This window comes from Pelobates fuscus, chromosome 1 (genome assembly GCF_036172605.1).
Source record: "Pelobates fuscus isolate aPelFus1 chromosome 1, aPelFus1.pri, whole genome shotgun sequence".
Taxonomy (NCBI): domain Eukaryota; kingdom Metazoa; phylum Chordata; class Amphibia; order Anura; family Pelobatidae; genus Pelobates; species Pelobates fuscus.
This window is the reverse complement of record NC_086317.1, coordinates 145,486,190-145,506,839: the sequence shown is the minus strand read 5'-3', so window position 1 is coordinate 145,506,839 and position 20,650 is coordinate 145,486,190. Positions and strand designations below refer to the sequence as shown.

The window sequence follows — 20,650 nt, the reverse complement described above, 5'->3', positions numbered from 1 at the left end:
TTTCCCATTAATCCTTTTTGCTTCATTCTGGTCTTGCAGGCAGTGGTTTCATTACCTCTGCACCTTTCTTTGCAGGTAAGTACTGTGTTTGTTTTATTATTGTTTATTTAGTCATGCATATCTAGGCAGTTAGGACCCAGCATAACTGGAGTACTTTGACGCAGTGGTGGGCTGCATACATCTTGGCCATTTATGTATGTCTAAATCTCCAATGTTTATTGCACATATTAGTACTTAGTTATGTCTCCTCTTGTTTTGCCTTGTATTTCTTGTCTTGTTTTATTTTGTCTTGTATTCCCAGTTCATGTACAGTCCTGTTCATGTTTTCCTTATGTATTGTGTACATGTTCTGGGTTCTGCTTTCTGTCCTTCTCTGGTTCTGTGTTCTTCTAGTCTTGTCTTGCTATCTTCTTTGTTGCCTGTTCTAGTCTTGCCTTTTTTCTAGTACTGGATACATATCTGCTGCAGAGCCTTCCTATTCAGATCCTGGGAGGTCTGCATATTGTTATCTAGGATCTGCAGAAGCTGCATCAGGGCCCTGGTATGGGGCTGCACAAACGCTGGTGCTCAACACCATGGGGCGTGTGGTTACCCTGTACCAGGCCCTGACAATCCATTTCCATACAGTGACTCCTACTATCAAGATCAGGCATACTGGGTCCCGGTCACCAGACCGCCACCCCTGACAGCAGTCCAGTAAAAGGCTCTCCTCATTTACCTCCCTCCCTGCCATTTTGCCTGTCATGGCAGGGCAGGGGAGGAGTGGGGGCGCCCGATGTCCAGCGCGGCATGCTGTATGTGTCATGCTGAGGTCCGGGTAGTGACGTGACACCCGGCGCTCCTACGCAGACCGCAAGGGGGAGGCTCTCCCACTGTCTACTATGCGTGCGGTTCCTTGATGGAGCTGCATGTTGCCTGGGGGCACTGGAAGCACCAGGGGCGCAGGCTAAGCAGGTGGCGCAAAAATCACTGCTCACACTGACAATTGATTTTTGCGTCCCCCCCTTGGCCTGCATTGCTGGTGGGTGCCGGTCTCGCCAACCCCTCGGTACGCCCCGTTCAACACGTGTTTCAGGAGTAAGTGGATGTTACCATGCACAGTCACAGTGTATATCTGGAATGTCCACTAGTAAAGGTTGGATGTTAAAACATTGCATCATACTGCACATAAAGATATGGTCCATATATCTGCAACGTTTAGAATAGTGAACAGTCATGCTTCATCTCTTACAAGCCCATGAGCGGAAGATAGCACTAGGAGGCCAAACATGCTTGTTCTATAATCAATTGTTGCCATGGCACCTCCAGAGATGATGTAGTGATGTCTCTCTGTAATCAGAATTTTGTCTGGTTATACTTTAAAATGCCATTGGGTATTAGTGAGGTACTTCTGTGAATGCTACAATACAATTGATATAGTGGATTCCTATCTCTCAGGGAAAAAAGTAATTGTAATCATTATTGTTTCACAAGGAGTTGTGTTTACCTAGTGCTATTTATACAGGGACCAAACCTATATTTGTGTTTGTGCACCTTTACTAATATCTTTACTAATATTTAACATTAATGACTAAATCTAAAATAATGTTTTGCCTGATTTTAAGTTTCAACACTTGACTTGTATTTCGTAATAATGTAGATAGGTTGTCATCACTGAAAATGGTCAATCAAAATTCCTGTGTCAAGGTAGACTGTTCTGCAGGTTATAAACTACAAATTTGTGGGCACGGAGATTAAACTAGCGTGCCTAATAATCCAGTAGATTTACACATTGCCACAGCAGACTGGCCTGTGATCTATATCTAGACATTGACACATTTCATGGAAAATAATACCGGCCACGCAACTGAAGGCAGGTATCTTCTCTGCCTTATATAAAATCCAGCCCTGGTCCTTGTGCATTCACTTTTGTTATACAATTAGAAAGATTGGGGAAAATCTAGAAGTATCCTTTTAAAAATAAATAAATAAATAAATAAATAAATTGAATGGTCTAAAGCACAAAAAGCAGGGCAATCACAATGAAACCAGTGTAACCAGCAGTTATATTCCTTTTATATTTTTACACCCCTTTATTTAGAACAGAACACTTTGATTCAACATTTTTACTATGAAAATTAAAAGTCGAATGTCGACTTTGATGCATTAATATAAGTATGTTGTGTATGTTTGAAACCCAAGCTGTATTAACATTTTTTTTTTTTTTATGTATTATTTATGTTTTTTTCCTTTGGTGTATTTAAAGGAGCACTCCACACCCATAACTCACTTCCGCTTGCTAAATAGCTATATGGATGTGGAGTATTCCTTTAAAATCCCAGTTTAAAAAAGTGCAAATTTCATTGTGAAATTAGCACTTTTATATATGAAAATAGAAACGCCTCAACCAGCTGTCAATCAATCCCCTCCATGTACCTTAGTGTTCCTCTCTCCTCCCCTCCATATCCCTTAGTGTTCCTCTCTCCTCCCCTCCATGTCCCCTAGTGTTACTCTCTCCTCCCCTCCATGTCCCTTAGTGTTACTCTCTCCTCCCCTCCATGTCCCTTAGTGTTACTCTCTCCTCCCCTCCATGTCCCTTAGTGTTACTCTCTCCTCCACTCCATGTCCATTAGTGTTCCTCTCCCCTCCCTCCCCTGTATCTTAGTGTTCATGTCCTCTCCCTTCCCATGTCTCTTAGTGTCTCTCTCCCCTGTCTCTTAGTGTCTCTCTCCCCTCCCTCCCCTGTCTCTTAGTGTTCCTCTCCCTTCCCTGTCCCTTAGTGTCCCTCTCCCTTCAATGTCCCTTAGTGTTACTCTCTCCTCCCCTCCATGTCCCTTAGTGTTACTCTCTCCTCCACTCCATGTCCATTAGTGTTCCTCTCCCCTCCCTCCCCTGTATCTTAGTGTTCATGTCCTCTCCCCTCCATGTCTTTTAATGTTCCTCTCCCCTCTCTCCCCTATCCCTTAGTGTTCCTCTCCCCTATCCCTTAGTGTTCCTCTCCCCTGTCCCTTAGTGTTCCTCTCCCCTGTCCCTTAGTATTCCTCTCCCTTCTCTGTCCCTTAGTGTTCCTCTTCCCTCCCCGTATTGTTTCTCTCCCTTCTCTTGTAGTGGTCACCCCACTACCCCAGTGCTCATTTTCCTTCCCTCCCCTGTACCTTAGTGCCCCCCCCTAGTGTTCCTCAACCCTCCTCTTTTTTCAGTGTTCCTCCCACCCCCTCCCCTGTCCCATATCATTCTTTCCACTCCCCCCATAGTGTTCCTTCTCCCCCTCCCATAGTTTTCTCACCTTGCAGTGAAACAAACATTAATGAGAAGTTATATTCAATAACATATAAGAAAATGTCCAGATTAGAGAAATTATTTATTTTCCTGAGCCATAATATTAGGAGTATCTCTAAGAGTTACAAGTATTACCATAATCACATTCCTTGAGTGTCATTTATACTTCTTGTTAACCTTTTGATCAATGTGCCATAAACGGTGCTTTCCAGACTGTACCGATCATGTTTATGAGAAATCAAAACAATCACCTGGGTTTGCTGTATCTTCCATTTTAGTCATGTACTCCCAGCGTAGGTGGAACTAATGACATGCTTTTGTTCATGTCCCATCTGTAATGGCACAAGTGTGTTAAAACCCATTTAGACCACCTATGTAAGAACTTGCAAATATGGAAAGCCCTTTAAACAATTTTCAGTGAGTGTCTCTTAGATTTTGTTTATGTTATAAAAAGGTTACTCTAATGGAATGCCTTGTCTGTTGTGATGGAAGACTGTGTAGATGCCATGGTCAAAAAATGAATAAGGAGAGGAATTTTAAATGCAGTCTAGACATTTACTGAAGGTATGCTTGTGGTGGAGAGAATAAACAGACTAGAGAGATGACTGAGAAAGGATAACTAAAACGGGGAAGTACATTTTCAGTTTTAAACAGTGAGCAGTAATCCTCCAAGAGAAGGCTGACAAAAAATGGCAAGAGCCATTATACAGTTTATATAACTTTGAATGCATAGCTTTTTAGATCAAATAAATATCTGAATTGAGTATGAACTTAGAAAATAATTTATATATGTACACCCCTTACATATTTGTAAATATTTTATTATATCTTTTATGTGACAAAATTTAAGAAATTACACTCTGCTACAATGTAAACTAGCAGGTGTGCAGACTGTATAACAGTGTACATTTGCTGTCCCCTCAAAATAACTCAACACACAGCCATTAATGTCTAAACCGTTGGTAAGAAAATTGAGTACACCCCTAAGTGGAAATGTCCAAATTGGGCCCAATTAGCCATTTTCTCTCCCCGGTGTCATGTGACTCGTTAGTGTTACAAGGTCTCAGGTGTGAATGGGGAGCAGGTATGATAAATTTGGTGTTATCACTCTCACACTCTCTCATACTGGTCACTGGAAGTTCAACATGACACCTCAAGGCAAAGAACTCTCTAAGGTCCTGAAAAAAAGGATTGTTGCTCTACATAAAGATGTCCAATGTCTGGCCCGCGTTCCGGTTTCATACGGCCCCACAGGTAATTTGGTTAATCTACCTGTTGTGGCCCCCGATGAATCCCCGAGTGCCCCTCAGATCCCCTGGGATCTCTGAACACCACGGCCTGAGCGGCGCTCGGGGGTTTAGTGGGGGGCCAAGAGATCGCGAGAAAACAGACAGACGTGCAGTGACCTGCTTTCTCGCAATCTCTTGGACGTCGCGGGATCTTGTGGACGTCATAGGATTCGCGGGATTTGTTTCCTTCTCCCTGCTGGGACAGGAAAACAGAGTATAAATAGGGGCATAATACAGAGTGACAGAATACAGAAGGACAGAATAAAGAGAAAAGGGACAGAATAAAGAGAGAAGGGACTGAATAAAGAGGAACTGAATAAAGAGAGAAGAGAAAATAAAGAGGCACAGAATAAAGAGAGAATGGACTGAATAAAGAGGAACTGAATAAAGAGAGAAGAGAAAATAAAGAGGCACAGAATAAAGAGAGAAGGGACAGAATAAAGAGAGAGAATAAAGAGAGAAGGGACAGAATAAAGAGGGAAGGGACAGAGTAAAGAGACAAGGGGCAGAGTAAAGAGACAAAATAAAGAGATCTCAGACAGAATAAATAAATGAAATGAAAAGTATGCCGTTTGCAATAAACTTTGCATAAAATAGTTAATTTGCATTACATTTTAATGGTTCAATGAATGTCAGGCAAAATGGTCGGCCCTCATGCATGTTCACTTAATCAAATCTGACCCTCTTTGAAAAAAGTTTGGACACCCCTGGCCTAGACTATAAGAAGATTGCCAATACCTTGAAACTGAGCTGCAGCACTGTGGTCAAGACCAGAGGTTTCACAGGACAGGTTCCACTCAGAACAGGCCTCGCCAACCAAAGAAGTTGAGTGCACGTGCTCAGCATCATGATCCCCTCCCTTCAGAGACTGGGCCACAGGTAAGTATTCCAACATGATAAAAACCCCAAACACACCTCCAGGACGACCACTGCCTTGCTAAAGAAGCTGAAGCTGTCCAAGCATATCTCCAGACCTAAACCCTATTGAGCATCGGTGGGGCATCCTCAAACAGAAGGTGGGAGAGCGCAAGGTCTCTAACATCCACAAGCTCCATGATATCATCATGGAGGAGTGGAAAAGGACTCTAGTGGCAGTTCTGGAAAATAATGGTGGCCACACAAAATATTGACACTTTGGGCCCAATTTGGACATTTTCAATTGGGGGTTACTTACTTTTGTTGCCACTGGTTTAGACATTAATGGCTGTGTGTTGAGTTATTTTGAGGGGACAGCAAATTTACACTGTTATACAGGCTGTACAGTTTGTCATATGAAACAATGTAATAAAATATTTATAAAAATGTGAGGGTGTACTCATTTTTGTGAGATCATATATATATATATATATATATATATATATTCCCGAAAGAGTGCACTCAAAGGACTTGTATGAATTTTCAAATAAGTGCTTTTATTCAGCAAATATGTACAAAATATATGGATCAAGTCGACGTTTCAGTCCAAACTGACTTTTATCAAGACCTTGATAAGACCTGGTCTTGATAAAAGTCCGTTTGGACTGAAACGTCGACTTGATCCGTATATTTTGTACATATTTGCTGAATAAAAGCACTTATTTGAAAATTCATACAAGTCCTTTGAGTGCACTCTTTCGGGAATATATGGAGTGGCTGGAGCTGTTGCACCGAGGCACCGAACAAGACCGGTTAAATTGAGTGCGGGGCACTTGGACTCTATATATATATATATATATATATATATATATATATATATTTTAGTACTGCACCTTAACTGAAGGCAATATTTTAATATTGTTTAATATTGTTTATTAACTTTTTCTTCTGTAAAGTGGTACCAAGTCAAAGGGGAACAACTTTCTTCAATATTCTGATTCTGCAGTTTGCAGTAAATAAACAAACACAGCTATTCCATGACCTTGCAAAGACAAGGAAAACAACTTTCAAAAGAGACCTTCAGGCAAAGGAAAATACGTATGGTGTTATACATATAAGTGAATAGTTATCTGTTGAAATTAGGCAAAAACTTTTTATGACATTCAGTAAGCTGGGAAAACTTATGAAGTAAGAAAAAAAATTACTTAACAGAAAAAACATAAGAGACATTGATTTATAATATAGACTCATATTAATTAGAATAATTGGAAAGAAATAAGACAGAATTATAAGGTTTATTTGTATTTAATTATAACACATTTAGGGAAACAATAAGGATAAATAGAACTTATTTGGCAGATACAGCAAGCGATAATGTGTATACATGTGCAGTTTACATTGAAAAACTTGTTCATGCTAAATTATTATTAAATATATTAAAACAGTTAAGATTGTTAATATGCGGCTGGTATAAATACTAAATTTAAGTACATACAGAAACATCTAAAATTTCACGTATTAAAATGATGGTTCATAAATATTGATATATACCAAATGTAATTAACACACTAGAGGACTTTCATGCTGACTGCAATGCCAGCATGCTACGTCTTGTTTTGTAAAAAGAAAAACGGTTTAATGAGAAGAAAAGAAAGACATATAGAAAATTATAATCAGAGTGATCTCAAGACATGAGGAACAAAGCATCAAGGGGTAACATGGAAACCTGCAAGTCAAAGGCTGTTCAGATGACTCTCTCTGTATATCACTGCAATCCAAATGTGGAGACAATTTATATTGCTAATACAAAATTAATATTGCTCATTAACAATGTGTCATGTATAGGGGAGGCCCATGGGTACCTAAAAGAGCATCAGTGTTTCTCAAGACTTGAATACGGTTTGACACAAAACCAGGAGACAGCACCCATAGCCTGCTAACACCATAACCACTATGATGGGCTATAGAGTTTATATTGCAGAAACTGTCTTTGATTAATCCATTTTATTTTATACAAATATACAGACATTCAACAATATTTTGTTACTAACTTTCTCTCAGCTTAAACCCTGTGATCTTTTTTATAAAACATATTGTAACGGACCATTTCAGCAGACAAGGGGTTAAAATTCGTTTAGGCAATATTCCCTTTTCAGATATAAAAGCACAGCTACTGCAGAACACCAAACTCCCGAACTGGATACGAGTGAATGCACCAAACTCCTGAACTGCATACAAGGGAATAAGGTAGCACTCCAAACTCCCGAACCGGAACCTCACGAATAGCTGCTAGCAGACGAACAGGAAAAGCTCCCAAGCGGCTTACACTCCTGGCAATCAGTCTCTAACAGCATACAGTGAATCCCCCAAGAACGAGACAAGGCTCCGTGTTGAGGGTCAAGCAGTGGTCTGGTTTATTAAGGGCTACCCGCCCAGTATTTATGCAAGTCACCCACCTGGTGGACACTCCCCTAGGGGACCAGATGGAAGACTGTGACAAGGGACAGACATACACCAATTACAGACACACAGCAGTAAAAAATCCCCACAATGCATCCTAATTCCCTCCCTCTATCCTGGAGATAATTGAGAAGTAATTCAATTATCTCCCAGGACAGAGGCAAGGCTCCATTATACACGTGGGGACACAAGGGCAGTAAAACACTTTAAAATACATAAAGTCACCTTGTCTACATAAAACACAGACATTTCACATATCCCCAGATAGCTGGGATCTGAGCGCACGAAACTACCGAATAGCGCTCAGATCCTATATACACAGTTCAATTGCCATGGAGCCAAAGTATTTTACTACACGAATGGGCTCCATGGCATAGCTATCTAGGTTTACACATTCACATAAAATAAAATACCGAATAGACATGTATTCGTTAGATCTGTACGAATAAGAACCAGGCGGCGGATGGCTCAGCGGTGTTCGTGCAAATAAATGTCCGTTTTTAGTTCCATAGTTTAAGCGCCGAACACCGCTGGCCGTACGGGACTTTTAAAATGGCCGCCGCCACGTGTTTGGTAAACAAACAAAGACCACCCTGCCTTTGTCAATTAAGCTGCGGTTAACCGCAGCTTCAGGGAGGTAAATTGGCGGCACACTCCAGCTCCCAGGTGGCAGCCCACCCACAAAAACAGAAACAGCAGTACAGCCCACCCACAATAACTGGTTACTACACCTGGGTAGAGGAGAAACTTGTCCATGTCCAGGTGCCTCACCACGGCTGTGAAGGGGACTGGTAGGCTGCCTTGGTGGCTTGCTGAGTGGGCAGAGACCAGCGGTACTCTGCCCTGATGCCAGCACTACCACGGGAGTAGTCTGGTTGAAGCCTGGTTGCTGGAGACCGACTGTCTCCTCTTTAGCTGCACAGCTCTGCTGCTGGAGACCGACTGTCTCCCCTTTAGATGCACAGCTCTGCTGCTGGAGACCGACTGTCTCCCCTTTAGATGCACAGCTCTGTTGCCGTAGGGGGAGACCGACTGTCTCCCCTTTGGCTTAACAGCCCAGTTGTTGGGGGGCAGGACCGACCATCCCTACCCCCTGTGTGGTGAGTGCAGAGACCACGGTCCCATCTGCACAGTTGTGGGGCTTACTGTCTCCCCCTGGTATGATAAGCTGCCGCTGGGGAGAGGGGGTAAAAAGCTCCTCTCCCATATATACTTCCAGCCGCGGGGGTGGGAGACCGACTGTCTCTGCTCCCAATATAGAGTCCTGCTGCTGGGGAAAGGAGACTGGGCTCTATTCCTTGTAGGACACTCTGCCGCTGGGGAAAGGAGACTGGGTTCTCTATTCCCTGCACATCACTCGGCCGCTGGGGAATGGAGACTGGGCTCCCAATTCCCGGCATATCACTCTGCCGCTGGGGAATGGAGACTGGGCTCCCAATTCCCGGCACATCACACTGCCGCTGGGGAATGGAGACTGGGCTCCCAATTCCCTGCAGTACCTGCCGCTGGAGTTCCTCCCAACGTTCCAGCTGACCTTCTCTTTCTGCCCGGTGTTGCAGATTCTTGAACACTAGGTTCCTCATGGACTGCACATATTTCTCAGCTGGATTGGGTCCGAAGAAGTTAAGCCGCAACCACATCATACGGTCAAATTCCTCTACAGAGTATACTCCACTGCTGGTTCCATTCTGTTGATTTTAGGGTCGCTATACTGGGACATGCGTTGCCCTTAACTCGTAAATCCAAAGAAATGGTGTCTCCTGTAGCTGTCCTTCTGGCTGTAGGAACGATCCCGCCGCTTGCCACCAATTGTAACGGACCGTTTCAGCAGACAAGGGGTTAAAATCCGTTTAGGCGATATTCACTTTTCAGATATACAGGCACAGCTACTGCAGAACACCAAACTCTCGAACTGGATACGAGTGAATGCACCAAACTCCCGAACTGCATACAAGGGAATAAGGTAGCACTCCAAACTCCCGAACCGGGACCTCACGAATAGCTGCTCGCAGACGAACAGGAAAAGCTCCCAAGTGGCTTACACTCCTGGCAATCAGTCTCTAATAGCATACAGTGAATCCCCCCAAGAACGAGACAAGGCTCCGTGTTGAGGGTCAAGCAGTGGTCTGGTTTATTCAGGGCTGCCCACCCAGTATTTATGCAAGTCTCCCACCTGGTGGACACTCCCCTAGGGGACCAGATGGAAGACTGTGACAAGGGACAGACATACACCAATTACAGACACACAGCAGTAAAACATCCCCACAATGCATCCCAATTCCCTTCCTCTATCCTGGAGATAATTGAGAAGTAATTCAATTATCTCCCAGGACAGAGGCAAGACTTCATTATACACGTGGGGACACAAGGACAACACAGGGTTAACACATTTACATAAAATAAAATACCGAATAGACATGTATTCGTTAGATCTGTACGAATAAGAACCAGGCGGCGGACGGCTCAGCGGTGTTCGTGCAAATAAGTGTCCGTTTTTAGTTCCATAGTTTAAGCGCCGAACACCGCTGGCCGTACGGGACTTTTAAAATGGCCGCCGCCACGTATTCGGTAAACGAACAAAGACCACCCTGCCTTCATCAATTAAGCTGCGGTTAACCACAGCTTCAGGGAGGTAAATTGGCGGCACACTCCAGCTCCCAGGTGGTCACTCCTTCGACAGTTTGTTCTGTAGATAAAATCTACCGAACACCCGGCAGAAAGGCACGAATAAGCCTTTCTGCAGGGAAAATAAAGTATTTTAAAGTCTGGTCCATAGACCAGAGGCAGCAGGCGGGCAACCAGGCTTCTCCAATGCAATGTGGCTAGATTGCTCTTGTCACACATATAATGTTTTGCAACCATACTTCCACTCTTCTGGAAAAAATACTAATTATACGAAAGGATAAAGAGACTAATAGTAGATAAGAAGACTGCATAAGAATTGTCGGAGTAAAGATGATGCAAGGACACTCCAAACACTCCAGACACAGGTTGTTAAAGAACAAAGGTTATTTATTGTTTTGAAGCTGCAAAGTCTCAGTCAGACAGTAGTCTTGGAATACCCAACTGAGCAAAGGTTTTCAAAAGAACAGAGAATATATACCACAAATGACGTATTCCATACGTATACAAATACAAAAATTACACCCACATTACAATAGTTACATCCAATTATTAAACTAAAGCCTATCTCTTACATATGTTATCTAATAGTGGGCGTTCCTGACATTCCACACATGTGCCCTGGTTCAAGATAGTTGTACAGTAGTTTTAACCATGTGAGTACTGAACTTTTCTTAAACATCCTGTAGCTTCTAACACAAGACCACAAATGGTGAGATGAAGAATGTTCTGTTACATAAGGCATGTAAATAACTGAAACTGATTATGATATGATGCCTAAAAAAGAAAACAATATAAAACACTGTAGATATGATGCTAGCTGGGGAGAGGAAAACAAATTACACCAAAGAACACATTACAGCTATTACAAAAGATCCTGCACAAATTATGAAACTGAAACAATAAAAATGATCAACATATGGTCATTTGTGCAGATGATTTTTTAAATTTAAATTCTAATTACAGTTTTTGAAAGAGCAAAATTGGGGGATAATAGGAGCAAGAAAAGAAATCAGCAAAAAAAAAGAAAGGTCCAAAATAGCATACAACATTTATCCAAATACTCTCAGTAAGATAGGACTTTATATCTATCTTATATCAGGATAGACTAAAACTCAACAGGCAGAACTAAAAAGGCAGAGGAAAGGGATAGAGCTTATTACAGATCCTTGGAGTTGGCAGGGCTTAACTCAAGTAGAATGGACAGACAACCTAAAAGGCAGTAAAGAAATCCAAAGTTATGCCAGAGGCCAGGAAAACAGAGGTATAAAAATACTGCTAAAGAAAACAAGGTGTGCGGTAACTGTGGTAAATGTAGTCAAGACAAGCATGGGCCAGGATACCAAGAAACACTAACATAATATTATATGCTATCAGACACCAAAAGGAAATGACAATAGAGCAAGATACTCTCTGTGGGATGATTAAATAGTAATAAGAAAAACCTATTGGTAAGTGTCAAAATTTTGATGCCTGGATGTGCGAGTATGACATCACAAATATGATGCAACAAGTATCTAAAGCGTTGTACAGTGACACAGAGGATCAAAATTTATGCCAGCCCAGGAAAAGGTGGAACCTATTACACTGTAGGGTCAGAGCAGCACCATGTAACTTGCCACTGTTGCCATAAATATATACAATCAATCTCAGTAATTTCTAAATCTGATGGACCAAATCGTTTTCAATTTGCTTCCTAATATGTTCAGATATCAAACATTTAATAAAATGTTTGTTAATAGAATCATGTGAGTTACATTAAAAATTGTATGCCTAAGATGAAAAAATAGTTTCATATAACACAATGATATCTTTGCTCTTCAAAAATCAGAATGGCAAGGAACATGTTCTATTTTACCATTATCTTTTCTGGAGAGTACAGCTATTAATAAGCTATCTTACTGCCCAAGAAATTGCCCAGTATGCAATCAAAGACATAATAGGTAATAAGAAATGTAAAATGGCCTAACATCACCAGAATTTTTTTCGAGTTATTTATGGATAATAAAGACATATACTCCAATTATAATAATGTGCAAAAAATGTCTGAGTGTTAGTAGTATGTCAAATAAACGGTTTTAAAATTGCTCAAATTATTTTTGGAATGTTACTATTGGGGATTTAACAAAAGGTTTTCTTTTGTTTAATACACAGAATATTCTGCTCAAGAGCTTTAAATAAAAATAAAGTTTAGAACAAAAAAATGAATTAGAATCAATGAGAACATATTATAACATATTATAACTTTATTAAGGATATTTTCAGGTTGGAAAACTTATGTAAAAATAATTCACAACTACTTCTTAGTTTAGCATTTTCTCCATTTGTTGCTTTCAATTTCTTTGACCTTAACTCTTTATAGCTAGCCTTTTTTTATTTTTTTTATTTACAGGTCTCCTACATATAAGTACAAACTAGTATGGAGTTAATGATTGTTTGCATTCTGTGGCTAAATAAATACATCAAGCCAATCCGCACAGAAGGATTTCAGGGGTGCTGGCTTCTTACTACTGATGGAAACTCAGTGTGACTGTACTCTGTGACTGTAGGTGGCACATGGCTGCTGTCTTCACTGGTAGCAGTGATGTTCTCTGTTGGGGTGCTGATTGAGTGTGATCTAGCAGTGATAGGATTAGGTCATTGAAAAGTGGTGCCAAGGGAAAGGCAGGGAGATGTTAATGCTTTATTGACAGGGGTGGAAGTCCAGATAGGTTCAAAGCTTGTCATGAATTAATGTTAGGCAAGTTTGAAAGCGTAAGTGAAGGCTCTGGGAATCCTGGCCTTGTAATTATGTTTTAAGCTGGCAGATTGTTAAGAACGCAGGTGAAATAGCTCAGTGGGCTAATGCATCATCAGCAGAATCTGTTCAACCCTTGGGTTGCAGGTTCAAATCTGGGCAGGGTTGACTCAGCCCTTCATCCTTCCGAGGTAGATAAAATGAGTACCATTAAAATTGGGTGATAGTAACAACCCCTGGATGTTGGGCTAGGTAACATCCCCAGGATGTACTTGGAAACCAGAGTAATCTGAATGTACCTTTCCTGGTTAAATACTTTGTTGTTATTATTATTATATGGAAGGCTTGTTAGCTTAGGGAGTGCAGTAGTGAAACTGCTGGATTTGCTAGTGAATCCAGGTGTATTGGAGCCAATAGAGAGTCTATAAAGGCCTGCAGTTTCAAGCGGTAAAGGGGAGGGAGAGTTTACAGAGGAAAGTTGCACTTCTGTAAACCCATCTTTAAGAGGACTCAATGGTGCCCCTGAATGGGTATCAATGAGGGAGAATAGATCTTCTGACTCATTCATTACAGTGTCTGCTCCTATAATGCAGTCAGTATTGTTTGTCAAACCAGTCAGTGCTGCAGGGGAATTTGATTCCACCTCCAACACATGCCATACGTTCTCATTTGCTCCATTAAAGCTGCATAAATGTATACCGATTTTAGATCCTTTAAGTTTCCTTACCTTTATTCAATCTTAGCCCATTGATTGAAACAATAAAATCAAAGAACTGCACCAGTCCAGGAGAATTGTATTGCACCCACAGCACGTGATATCCCTCAGTTGCTCCCCCTGGGATCTCCATGCTCTGCAAGCCCCCACGTCTCACCCGGGATGTCAGCAAAGAGGGACATATGACTTTTAAATACCAAAGCAATGTGAAATTGCAGAATATATATGATATTAATTCAGATTTCAAAAGATTAAAAAGTTTATAATAAGGTTGAAGATGGAAAAAGATAAATAGCAAGACTTTGCAGATTGGCAAGAGCAAGATGTTTTGTACAACACAAAGAAAACGCATGCCATATACTATAAAGATGGTATGCAACACAAAGCAGGCTCTGCCAGATGAAGAGCAGATAAATCTTCCCCTTGGAGCCAGTGCAGATAATTTCAGTAAGACTGATAGCAATCTTCATCAAAGGATCAAGGTTATTATACCATCTTAAACAAGTAGAAGGGCTAACAAGAAGAGGAGATAGCACAAATAGTGGTCTTAGCAAAAATAACATGCTTAAGCTGTAAAATAGCTTTTAGAATCTGCTGGAAGTACAAGGGAAAATAAAATGAACTATGGGAATGGACTAAATTATGTCTCAGATCAGTTTGTTTCTAATTACAAAAACATGAAAAATGTATAATTTTAGAATGAAAAGAGAGCATTAAAAATCACCAAGAAGGCATAATATGTGAGACATCCCGTAGGCTAAAAACATGCAATAACTTCTGCAATGTAATTGTAAAGTCTTACACTATTGTTGATGCATTTGTACTTTAAAGGGTATAACTGTCTAAGAAAAATTTGCATTGTTCACTTTAAATAATCCTGTTAATTGGAAAAATTCTTCAAGCCAGTTATGCTTCCAATTTTTGCTACTTTGGTCTACAATTTAAAATTCACTTTGAATTCACATTGAATTCACTTTGAATTCCAGACAATCTGCACTTTAGTGAATAGTTTTTATATTTAACTTGAATAAACATTAACATTGTTAAACAATATATTACAGAGGCAGCTTCTTTTTTTATTATTCAGATTTTCAATCAAGGTAGCGTGGTAAAAAGTGTTTTGGTAGTGCTTAATAATACTTAAAATAATATCTTAATTATTATCTTCATAATGGTAGGCTAGGCACAACCATTGGTCTCCTACGCAGCATGAAGAGTCTGGATGTTACAATAGTGACGGCTGTGGAAAGTCTCATCTATGTGGGACATGCTTCTTTAATATAGCAGAGTGACTGATGCGTCTCATCATAATTTATTTGGTAAGAGTGGACCAATTAATACACTTGGTGGTGACATATGGACCCAAGAGCCAGAGGACGAGGGTGCAGTGAGAAAAGTGTGTGCTACCAAGGAAATAGGTGGACGAATGTGGAAAAGCTCAATATAGTATTTCTCACCAAACAATTAAGTATATTTTAGTGCACCCATTTTTTATTTATTATTTTTGATTAGAGTGTTTATTTTGTGGTAATGTGACCTGTTTTGTTGAAACACAAAACTATATGAATGCTTGAGAGTTAAAAGTGTTAAACATATATGAAAATCTCTGCTGAGATTAATTTAAATAATAGCATTAGCTGCAGCACCATGCAAGACTAGGACACATATTTTAAGTTTTGCTAATTTTCTAACAAATGCCACTTTGAGTATTTCCCTTACAAATAAACCAGATGGAAATATGTCAATCAGGTTATAACAGCTCAGTACTAACGTACATTTAATTTTGACAGGGATGTGTTTCTGACATAAAGCAATTATAACCAGTTTGCTGTTCTCTTTTTCATCAAACACATAGACATGGTGATGATTTTGTGGCTGTGCTCTTTTTGCAGGTTCATCTGCTTGAAATATTTTTATTTTACTTACCAAAAGCCCAGCTTTCAAAACTATCCTGCCAGGATTACTGTAGATGCCAAACACACAGAATTTATGTAGATATAAAGTAAATACCTAAGAAGTATTACCGGGCCTTAGAATGGCCGATTTAACATAACAAGGCAAAAAAACATTGGTTTCGTGGCACATTAGCTTCATATAGCCTTAGAAACTTCTACATTTAGATTGTAAAAGTTAGCCCTATTGTCTATCCTTCAATGTAAACTTCATTTTAAGAACTGGGTGTTGCAGTGTTTTTGCAGTGGATGTGATCTATTTGAATTTTGCCAAGGCATTTGATACAGTTCCACACAAAAGATTCGTGTTCAAAGTCAAGGAAATCGGTCTAGATGAAATGCTTGTTATTGGGTAGAACATTGGCTTAAAAACAGAGTACAAAGAGTTGTCATAAATGGTACATTTTTAAGCTGGACAGAGGTGGCAAGTGGTGTCCCTCAGGGGTCTGTTCTGGGACCCCTTCTATTTAACATGTTCATAAATGATCTTGAAGACAGCTTTGAAAGTCATGTTTCAGTGTTTGCAGATGACACAAAACTCTGTAAAATAATACAATGTGAGCAAAATATTACTTTGCTGCAGAGGGACTTAGATAGAATGGGGGACTGGGCACTCAAATGGCAGATGAAATTGAATGTTGAAAAATGCAAAGTTATGCACGTCGGCGTAAAGAATACACAAGCAACGTATACCCTTAATGGAAGCGAATTAGGGATAACAACACACAAAAAGGACTTGGGAATTGTTATAGACAACAAACTAAGCAACAATGTGCAATGTCAATCCGCAGTGGCCAAGGCCAGTAAGGTATTGTCATGCATGAAAAAGGGCATTCATTCTCGTGACGATGATATCATTATGCCTCTTTATAAATCACTGGTAAGATCACATATTGAATATGCTGTGCAGTTTTGGGCACCTGTTCTAAAGAAGGATATTATGACACTAGAAAAAGTGCAGAGGCGGGCTACAAAATTAATAAAAGGAATGGAACATATCAGCTATGAAGAAAGGTTAACAAATTTAAACCTATTTAGTTTAGAAAAACGTCGCCTGAGAGGGGATATGATAACATTATACAAATATATTCGGGGCCAATACAAACCATTGTGTGGAAATCTATTCACAAACCAGACTTTTCATAGGACACAAGGTCATGCGTTTAGACTGGAAGAAAGAAGATTTCGTCTAAAGCAAAGGAAAGGTTTTTTACTGTAAGAACAATAAGGATGTGGAATTCTCTGCCTGAAGAAGTGGTTTTATCAGAGTCCATACAGATGTTCAAACAGCTACTAGATGCATACTTGCAAAAACAGAATATTCAAGGATATAATCTTTCAATGTAGGGTAATAACTGCTTGATTCAAAGATAAATCTGACTGCCATTCTGGGATCAAGAAGGAATTTTTTTCCTAGCTTGTTGCAAAATTGGAAGTGCTTTAAACTGTTTTTTTTGCCTTCTTTTGGATCAACAGAAAAAAACTAATGTGAGGAAGGCTGAACTTGATGGACGCAAGTCTCTTTTCCGCTATGTAACTATGTAACTGTTTTTTTTTATTTTTCAAAAGTAATTGGTGTTCTTTGTGGGTTCAATTTAAAAACAAAAGAGCACTGAGTGAAAGTGGGTGCCACTGATGTGGCACCTATGGAGTCATCCTCCTAAAAGAGCTCCCACATAAATGTTTACCATTTAATCCACAAAAAATTATAACATTACTATACGTTGCTTTTTGTGACCTGCTTGGTAACTACTTTATACATTTACAAAAAAATATATAGATATAATTATAAATATAATCTAAAACAAGAGATGAAGATATTCTCATAAACAGAAGGTAAGAATGAATCCACCCCAGGTGTACTCAACAAGCATACTGTCTTGAAACTTACACTGGAGAGAGGGACAGATCACTAAAGAAGGATGCTGGCAATCTAAAATCATTATTAACTTAAATTGGTATTACCAGTCAGAAGTTCCAAGAGGGCATGTTGTTGGCATTGACCTGTCTAAGATGGATTACGTTCATCTTTTGTAACTTTGCTTTTACCTGAACATAAGTAACATACCTTTTGAAACTGCCGTAATGTTGAGGACGTCCTTGTCCAGGCCTGTGAATTACCTTGAAAGCCAGAGTATGACTATCTCCCCACTAGCCTGAATGTAAAATATTATCATCAGTCCTTGGGTAAGCACTTTGGCAAATTGCATATTTTGTAGCAATACATTGGGATGTCCAGGGGGAAATTTACTTTTCTTTCTAAAGAACTCAATGACAGAAGGATGTCAACTGGGAGTATTATTTAGCAACGTCTCTCTGTCAGAGCTGTTCAGAGTGGAAAATTGTATCTATTATTTTTCATTATAATCCTTAAGGTGACTGGGAGGATAACCACTCATTCACTGTCTTTGTCTTTAGAGTTAACAAAACCCGTTAAAAACAGTAGCTGTAATTTCAATGTCAACAACCCTTTAATTCAATAATGTACATCACAATTCTAAGATATATATTTTTATGTCAATTTTACACATCCAAAAAAGAAAACAGAAATCAATTTCATAAAATGTTTAACATTTCCTGCATTTACCATTTTGATTGCAAACTGTAGGTAATATAATTGAAGATAATACATCTATAAGTAATTTTGTAGTGGGTAGACATATTGCTTATGTAAATGGCAATTTTTATTTGTAAACCTTGGTATTGTAAATAGTGTCTCTAAATTCACAATTTATTATACTTTTAACCGTTTAAGACCAGAGGGCGTACACACATACACTGTCTAGGTGCCTGAGCCAGCTATACCGGCCATGTGATTGTGAGGTCCTCGCAAGGACCTCACTCTCACATGGCCCGGGGGGGCTGAAGAGGGCAGACATGCCGCGGGGGGCTCCCTGGGAGTCCCCCCAACCGCGATCGCCGGCGTGGGTTCGCCGGCGACCGAGTAAGTAAGAAGAAACCGGAGGGCGTACAATTACGCCCTGTGGCGTTTAGAGCCGCTTAAAATAGGGTGTAATTGTGTGAGTTGCTTTGTGTGTGTGTGTGAGAGGGGCAGTGTGTGTGAGAGGGGTGCTGTGTGTGTGTGAGGGGTGCTGTGTGTGTGTGTGAAGGGTGCTGTGTGTGTGTGAAGGGTGTGAGAGGGGCAGTGTGTGTGAGTGGTGCTGTGTGTGTGAGGTGTGCTGTGGGAGTGAGAGGGGTGCTGTTTGTGTGTGTGTGTGAAGGGTGCTGTGTGTGAGGGGTGCTATGTATGTGTGAGGTGCAGTGTGTGTGTGAGTGGTGCTGTGTTTGTGTGAGGGGTGGTGTGTGTGTGTGAGGGTTGGTGTGTATGTGAGTGAGGGGTGGGGTGTGTGTGTGAGGGAGTGATGCTGTGTGTGAGGGGTGGAGTGTGTGTAAGGGGGCAGTGTGTGAGGGGGCAGTCTGTGTGTTTGTGTGTGTGTGAGGGGTGTATTGTGTGTGTGTGTGTGTGAGGAGGGCATTGTGTGTGATGAGTGTAGTGTGCGTTTGTGTGTGAAGGGTGCATAGGGTCTATGTTGTGTGTAGGTGGGTGAAATGTGAAAAACCTATCTTAATTTATCCCCCTCCCTTCTTCTTACCTTTTACCAGGGTCAGGGGACACATTGCCGCAAGCCCTGGTGGTCCAATGGTTCACTTTAGCCAGCAGCTCCTCTGGTTGCAGGCTAACTCTCCTGTCCTGCTGTGAGCATAGCACTGTATCAGAGCATTGCCATGGTAACACGCGGCAATGCTCCAACCAGCCTGCTCACGGGAGGAACACAGAGCCTCCCAGGTTCTTCCCTCCTTCTGCTGGAACTAAGTGCCAGCGGACCGGTGAGTGAGATATTTGATTTCATCTCCAGCCCGAGAGGGCTTACAGCAAGGCTAGCTCTGCATGGGTCGGCAGGGGAGGTGAAAGAATCCCTGCCAGCCTTGGGCCATGGTCATTGAGGCCCACCGGGCATTTTCTGCAGAACCCACCACCGCCCACCTGAAATGCCAAAAATATTAAAAAATATTAATACAATTAATATTAATAAAAATATTCATATATATATATATATATATATATATATATATATATATATATATATATATATATATATAAAACATAGAGGTTAATTGTTACTTCTGAAGCAGGCAAGTTAACTCATGTCAAGCTAACTCATTTTAAATGTTTTTCTAAGAGATTGTGATCATGAGACAAGTTTAAAAAAATATAAAATTGAGGCCTAAGCTGCTTATTTGCTCTCTCACATTCCCCACCAACAATAAATCAGCTTCTTCTCCATTCACTTCCTCTTTTACTGGTACTAGAGATGGAGCTCCAAATCATGAAACACATGAAAGGTTTCATTTATTATCCATTTTATTTGTTTCATGAAAGTATAATACGCCATTTTGGAGTTGCTGAAGACGGACAAATCGCCAGTTGCCCAAAATTCGGACAGATCACAATTTGTTTGAAACTAATCCCCATGTTAATAAATCTTTTTTTCCAGTATGTCAGGTTGTTGGATCAGATTGCCACTTTCCTCTTAATCCTAAAATTGCATTAGGAAGTTAGCATCAGTTTGGCACATTTGAAAGGCATGTATTTAAATTAGCGTTGAGTAGATCTTTCATCTTCCTGACCACTGCTGCTACATTTGAGTAAGAACTACCACTAACTGTGCTATTATTGCCCAATGCTCATGCCCCATGGCAGAGTCAATGCTAAAGGAGTGGAGGGGAAATGTACTATGGATTGCCCTCTGCTGTTCTAAAA

The 20,650-nt window shown here is 40.4% G+C and overlaps 1 pseudogene; it reads left to right on the top strand.

The window, feature by feature from the left end:
- Positions 1-15,842, top strand: part of LOC134599547 (zinc finger BED domain-containing protein 5-like) — a 32,896-nt pseudogene extending 17,054 nt beyond the window's left edge.
- The last annotated feature ends 4,808 nt before the right edge of the window (positions 15,843-20,650 follow it).